Source organism: Balaenoptera borealis, assembly GCF_965194805.1.
Source record: "Balaenoptera borealis genome assembly, chromosome: X".
Taxonomy (NCBI): domain Eukaryota; kingdom Metazoa; phylum Chordata; class Mammalia; order Artiodactyla; family Balaenopteridae; genus Balaenoptera; species Balaenoptera borealis.
In genome coordinates, this window is record NC_138881.1 from 82522894 (window position 1) to 82529717 (window position 6824).

Consider the following 6824-nt stretch of genomic DNA (forward strand, 5'->3'; position numbering starts at 1 on the left):
AATTTTAATCCATTTATTCATTTGAGAACTGTTTACTAAACAGCTACTTAGTACTAGGCATTGGGTGTACAGTAGTGACCAAGACAGGCACTGTCCATCTTTTTGAAGCCAGGGCCAGCTTATCCATTAGGCATGGTGAACACAGTGCCTAGGACCCACAATACTTTTTAGGGGTCTACAAAATATTTTAATTTCCTTTAGGATGAGAAGGAAAAAAATGAATATAATCCTGGCTGGATTATATTAGTCTTTATACTAATGCAGTCATAAAATATAATTTTAATATTTGTTATGGAGAAAGAGGCCCACAAAGGCAAAAGTTGCTAGGATGGGCCTATGGGGAGTTTACATTCTATTAAAAGAGACTGGCTAATAATTACATAAAGTAGAAGACAGTGTAAAAAGTGCTGAGATCAGGGTAAATGCAGGGCGCGAGGGGAACCCATCTTGAGAGGTCATGGAAAGTTTCTCAAAAGCCTCAACAGAAACATGAAAGATGCTAAGAGTAGGAAAGGAAATGCACAGGAACAAGAATATGCATAGATCTGAGCAGTGCGCTCTGCACTCCTGGGGATCTGTCTCTTGCTTCAACTGTGTTTGGACGGAACAGACCCAGGGACAGACCCTTCCTCCAGCCTTCGATCACCCTCCAACCCTTTTTCCAGTCGCAACCTTCAGAACCAGCAACTCAGCTATCCTCGGCCTCCAGGACAAGCCAACATTATTTTTTGAACTTAGCTCCTTATTACCCTTCAACCAAGAGCTCCCAGATTTATCAGAATTACTCCATTGAGGTGGAGGCCGCAATCAACCGCCTAATCAACATGCATCTGTGTGCCTCCTGCACTTACCTCTCTCTGGGCTCCTATTTCCACCAGGACGATGTGGCTCTGGAGGGCCTGGGCCACTTTTTCCATGAATTGGCCAAGGAGAAGCTCAAGGGTGCCCAGCATCTCTTGAAAATGCAAAACCAGCACGGCGGCCGTGCCTTCCTCCAAGACGTGCAGAAGCCTCCCGAAATGAGCGGAGTAAAACCCAGGACGCTATGGAAGCCATCCTGCTCGTGGAGAAGAACCGGAACCAGGCGCTTTTGGATCTGCATGCCCTGGGTTCTGCCTGCGCAGACCCCCAGCTCTGTGACTTCCTAGAGAGCTACTTCCTAGATGAGCAGGTGAAACTCATCCAGAAGATGGACGACCACCTGACTAACCTCCACAGGCTGGCTGGTCCCCAGGCTGGGTGAGTATCTCTTCGAAAGGCTCACCCTCAAGCACAAATAGGAGCCTAGCGGCCTTTGAGGAGCCCCTCTGGTGTCAGGGCTTCTGCCTGAAGCCCCTCTCTGTAGCCACCAGGCAGCTTTTTAACCACCCCAGAGCCCTCTCCCAAGCCTTGGACCAAATGGGAACAATAAAGCTTTTTGCAGAAAAAAAAAAAAATGTGCACAGGTCTGAAAGTAAGAGAGGTGACAGTGAGTGGGAAGAAAGCCAAGTACCTCCATATGTTTAGAGCAGTGGTTCTCAACTAAGGGCAATCTTGCCTCCCACAAGACATCTGGTAATTCCTGGAGACATTTTTGGCTGTCACAACAGGAAGGGGATGTTACTGGCATCTAGTGGGTAGAGGGCAGGATGCTGCTAAACATCTTACAATGCACAGGACAGCCCTCCACCACAAAGAATGATCCTGCCCCAAATGTCAACAGTATGAAGGTTGGGAAACTGTTAAAGAATTAGAACTGGAGATTTTAAAATTTTAGTCTTTGCCAATTTGACAGCTAGAGATAGTATCTTGTTGCTTAGATTTACATTTCCTTGGTTACTAGTGAGCATAAATGTTTAAAATGTTTAAATATATTTATTAGCTATATATTTCTTCTTTAATACATTTTCTGTTTGTGCCCTTTGGAGATTTTTCAACTGGTTATTGATTTGTTGCTTAGTGTCCTGGAAGAACTCTTTATATATTACAGATAGAAACCTGGGTGTCATTTATGTTGCAATTATTTTTCCTACCTTATCATTTTCCTTGATGTTTTATTTTTTTCTGTGCAGTTTTAACTTTTATGCAGTCAAATCCATTATTCTCGTCTTTTCACATTTTCTGCTTTTGTTATAAAAGCTGTTTTCAACCCAAATTGCATAAACTGATTAATAAAATGTGATAAACAATATAGTAGAATGGTATGTCCCATACCAACAGTGTGGAGGCACACAAAAAATAGCCAATTAAAATGGGCGGAAGGAGCAGAATTAATTAATTTATTTTTATTACGCTATGTATCCTAAGTGCCTAGAAAAGTGCCTGGCACATAATAGGCTACCAAGAAATATTCGTTAAATGTTGAATAAGTGGTATTTAATTGGTGATATAGTTGCAGTTTATGAAACAGTATAAAATATTCATACTTGCAAACGTTCTTTGTGGAATTGGATAATGAGTAGAAGAGATCATATGCTTTTGCTTTTCTCCTAGTTTATCCCCTTCAAAGCTATGTCTGAATTTAGGGCTTCCAGGCTCTCAAAGTCATCCTAGGAATATGCATCAGGCTTAGGGCTGATCCAGATGACTTTGAAGATATCTACACATCTCCAGATCCTCTTCTCAACCCAAATTGACTTTTGTTTTTGTTTTGAAAGGAAAGTATTATAATCCTTTCCCCCAGATACACACACATACACACATACATTTTTTTTTTTTAAATAGGACAGATACATTTTATAAATTTATTTATTTATTTATTTTTGGCTGTGTTGGGTCTTCGTTTCTGTGCGAGGGCTTTCTCCAGTTGCGGTGAGCAGGGACCACTCTTCATCGCGGTGCATGGGCCTCTCACTATCGCGGCCTCTCTTGTTGGTGGAGCACAGGCTCCAGACGCACAGGCTCAGTAGTTGTGGCTCACGGGCCCAGTTGCTCCGTGGCATGTGGGATCTTCCCAGACCAGGGCTCGAAGCTGTGTCCCCTGCATTGGCAGGCAGATTCTCAACCACTGCGCCACCAGGGAAGCCCCACACATACATTTTTGTGTGTGTGTGTGTTAGTTTCTGCTTTATAACAAAGTGAATCAGCTACAGATATACACACGTTCCCATATCTCCTCCCTCCCGCATCTCCCTCCCTCCCACCCTCCCCATCCCACCCCCCCAGGCGGTCACAAAGCACCGTGCTGATCTCCCTGTGCTATGCGGCTGCTTCCCACTAGCTATCTATTTTACGTTTGGTAGTGTATATATGTCCATGACACTCTCTCATCCTGTCACATCTCACCCCTCCCCCTCCCCATATCCTCAAGTCCATTCTTTAGTAGGTCTGTGTCTTTATTCCCATCTTGCCACTAGGTTCTTCATGGCCATTTTTTTTTTTCCTTAGATTCCATATATATGTGTTAGCATACTGTATTTGTTTTTCTCTTTCTGACTTACTTCACTCTGTATGACAGACTCTAACTCCATCCAGCTCACTACAAATACCTCCATTTCGTTTCTATTTATGGCTGAGTAATATTCCATTGTATATATGTGCCACACCTTCTTTATCCATTCATCCGATGATGGACACTTAGGTTGCTTCCATGTCCTGGCTATTGTAAATAGAGCTGCAATGAACATTTTGGTACATGACTCTTTTTGAATTATGGTTTTCTCAGGGTATATGCCCAGTAGTGGGATTGCTGGGTCGTATGGTAGTTCTATTTTTAGTTTTTTAAGGAACCTCCATACTGTTCTCCATAGTGGCTGTATCAATTTACATTCCCACCAACAGTGCAAGAGGGTTCCCTTTTCTCCACACCCTCTCCAGCATTTATTGTTTCTAGATTTTTTGATGATGGCCATTCTGACCGGTGTGAGATGATACCTCACTGTAGTTTTGATTTGCATTTCTCTAATGATTAATGATGTTGAGCATTCTTTCATGTGTTTGTTGGCCATCTGTATATCTTCTTTGGAGAAATGTCTTTTTAGGTCTTCTGCCCATTTTTGGATTGGGTTGTTTGTTTTTTTGTTATTGAGCTGCTTGAGCTGCTTGTAAATCTTGGAGATTAATCCTTTGTCAGTTGCTTCATTTGCAAATATTTTCTCCCATTCTGAGGGTTGTCTTTTGGTCTTGTTTATGGTTTCCTTTGCCACACATACATTTTAACTAAAAAGTGAAAGCTCCTCTGAACCCCATCCCACTTCCCAGAGGTTAGATGCATCCTTCCATTTTTTAAATGTATTTGTGATAGGCATGAATTTGTTCCTGATTGCGTTGGTACAAGAAATAGCACATTTATTGGTTCTGTTTTTTAAATTAAGTCCAACTTAGTTCTGAGCTCTCATATTCCTAGTTGACAGGGCACTCACTCACTATCAGTCATTCTTGGAGCTTCCACCCCTATCAGCTTTTATAGGAATCTCAGAGCTGACTAAGTCACAAGAAAATGAGAGAGAATGGCTAATCCTTAATATCTGGTAGACACCATCATTACTGATGATTCTGCTACCCAATGATGCCATTGAATTCTGATTCTGTGCCATCTGCCAGGTGCCAGTGCTCTGTAGAATATATGGCAGGAAGCAAGATGACAGACCTGCCTTTCAGCCATGGTTTCTCCATGCCTCCACTGACTCTATGATTTACCCCAGGGTATCCTCACTGTCCTCTCAATGCAAGACCGAGGATCTTTTTTGATCAGTCCCCAGCATGTACCTCCCACCAACAGTAGTATTGCCACCTCCCTGACCACAGTCTTAAGGAACCTCTTCCTATCCAGCAATAATCACTCACCAAATTGACAGCAAGTATAAACTTCTATCCACCCTTGCCCTGTAGGGCAACTCAAGACTTTACCAACAAAGACCTGGACAGGTGTTATTGTTTGGGTTTTCTTGGAGTGGTTGTGGTTTGTGTGTTTTCCTGCTAGGGCTGCTCCTAATAAAGAAAGAAAAGAAGGAAGGAAGGAAGGAAAGAAGGGAGGGAAGGAGGAAGGGAGGAAGGAAGGAAAGATAGATGGATGGATGGATGAAGGGAAGGAAGAAGGAAACAGCTGTTAACTTTACTTACCCTTCCACCTACCATCCCCCAGAAAAAGACTGATTCTTAGAAAAGCAAAATGTGAGGAAGATCTTAGGAAGACTCTGAAATAAAGAGCATCTTTAATAATCCTCATGTAACACATTTAAAATCTATTCAAAGGAAAGAACTCAGAAGGTAGCAAAATATTTCCATCCACTAGGTCCTCTAGATATAAAGTTCACTAATTTTAACAGGTCATCACACCCGTTTCTCTTTCCTCCCGCACGTTGGCAGTGACCCAGATGCTTTTTGATTGCTGAATAGGATAAGACCGTGTGACCTGCCAGGAGGTTTTCAATCAATGAAAAAAGAGCAGCAGGCACAAATGTCTGGAGTTTATCAAACACTGGAGCAGCAACTTAAGATTTGATCAGAGTGGATTTCCACTTAAAATGACAACATCAAGCTACTGTATTATTGGACAACCATTACAAGTTAGGAAGAAGCAGAGCATGGACTACTTTAGGGAGAATATAGTTTAGAGTCCTTTAGCAATAAGTGTAAAAAAGTTATTTTATATTATCTTCCCAAAGCTTTGCTTTTCTGAAAATACTCAGTTGCAGTCCTCTTTAACATGAATTAAAATATTTTTCCAGAATGTTCTGACACTAATTTTTTTAATCAAACATTGGGATAGTTTTGCAACCCTAGAGTATCAGTTCCATGATCACACTGCCGTTTATTTTATCTTTTTTAAAATATTTATTTATTTATTTAGCTGCATCAGGTCTTAGTTGCAGCACGTGGGATCTTCCTTGCTGTGTGCGGGATCTTACAGTTGCAGCATGCAGGATCTTTAGTTGCGGCATTTGGGATCTAGTTCCCTGACCAGGGATCAAACCCGGGCCCCCTGCATTGAGAGCACAGAGTCTTAACCACTGGACCACCAGGGAAGTCCCCACACTGCCATTTAGATTGTCTGACGTTGAGCATAGCACCAAAAGTTAGATTGGAAAAGCTGTGGGAAATATTCCGCCACCTTACGGGAAAAGAGGCCTTATTTATATTAGTTAGCATGTTACAAAGATTGTGTAAAAGATATTGTCAAACACTAGATGATGTATAAATAATCAGTCTTCACATCTTTGAAGGAGCTGAAAGAATGTCACCAAACACACCAAACACACACACACACACTCAAATCTCTCTGAGGAATAAGTACTTGCCAATACCCATGTGCAATCACAGCAACATTCTTTTCCCTGTTTAGAAGTGGGAGCAGACTACCTCAAGACCTATTTTTTTCTTATTTTTCTCTTTTTTTCAATGGAAGTATAGTTGATTTACAATTTTGTGTTAGCTTCAGGTGTACAGCAAAGTGATTCAGATATACATATATATATTCTTTTTCAGATTCTTTTCCATATTAGGTTATTATAAGATATTGAATATAGTTCCCTGTGCTATACAGTAGGACCTGTTTATCTATTTTATATATAGTAGTGTGTGTCTGTTAATCCCAAATTCCAATTTATCCTTCCCTCCCCTCCCCTTTCCCCTTTGGTAACCATAAGTTTGTTTTCTATGTCTGTGAGCTCCAGACCTATTCTTAAGGGCAATTACTGACACATAGATGAGCTCCCTTACCCCGTTTTCACTAAATAGTTATGTTTTAGTAAGTTAAGTTAATTTTAGTAAGTTAGTTCATCACTCTGGATCTTTGTCTCCCCATCTAGAAAATGGGGATAATAATAAACTACTCTATCTACTAGTCCATGAAGCTTATTAAAGGCTGAAATAAGATGATGTATATACGAGTTATTCACAAAATA

General features: G+C 41.2%; 1 pseudogene across 1 annotated transcript; it reads left to right on the plus strand.

Annotated features, from left to right (window-relative positions):
• Positions 1 to 523: 523 nt before the first annotated feature.
• Positions 524 to 1285, plus strand: LOC309620779 (ferritin light chain pseudogene; annotated as a pseudogene). Its single transcript has one exon. The product of its transcript is annotated as a ferritin light chain pseudogene (transcript).
• The last annotated feature ends 5539 nt before the right edge of the window (positions 1286 to 6824 follow it).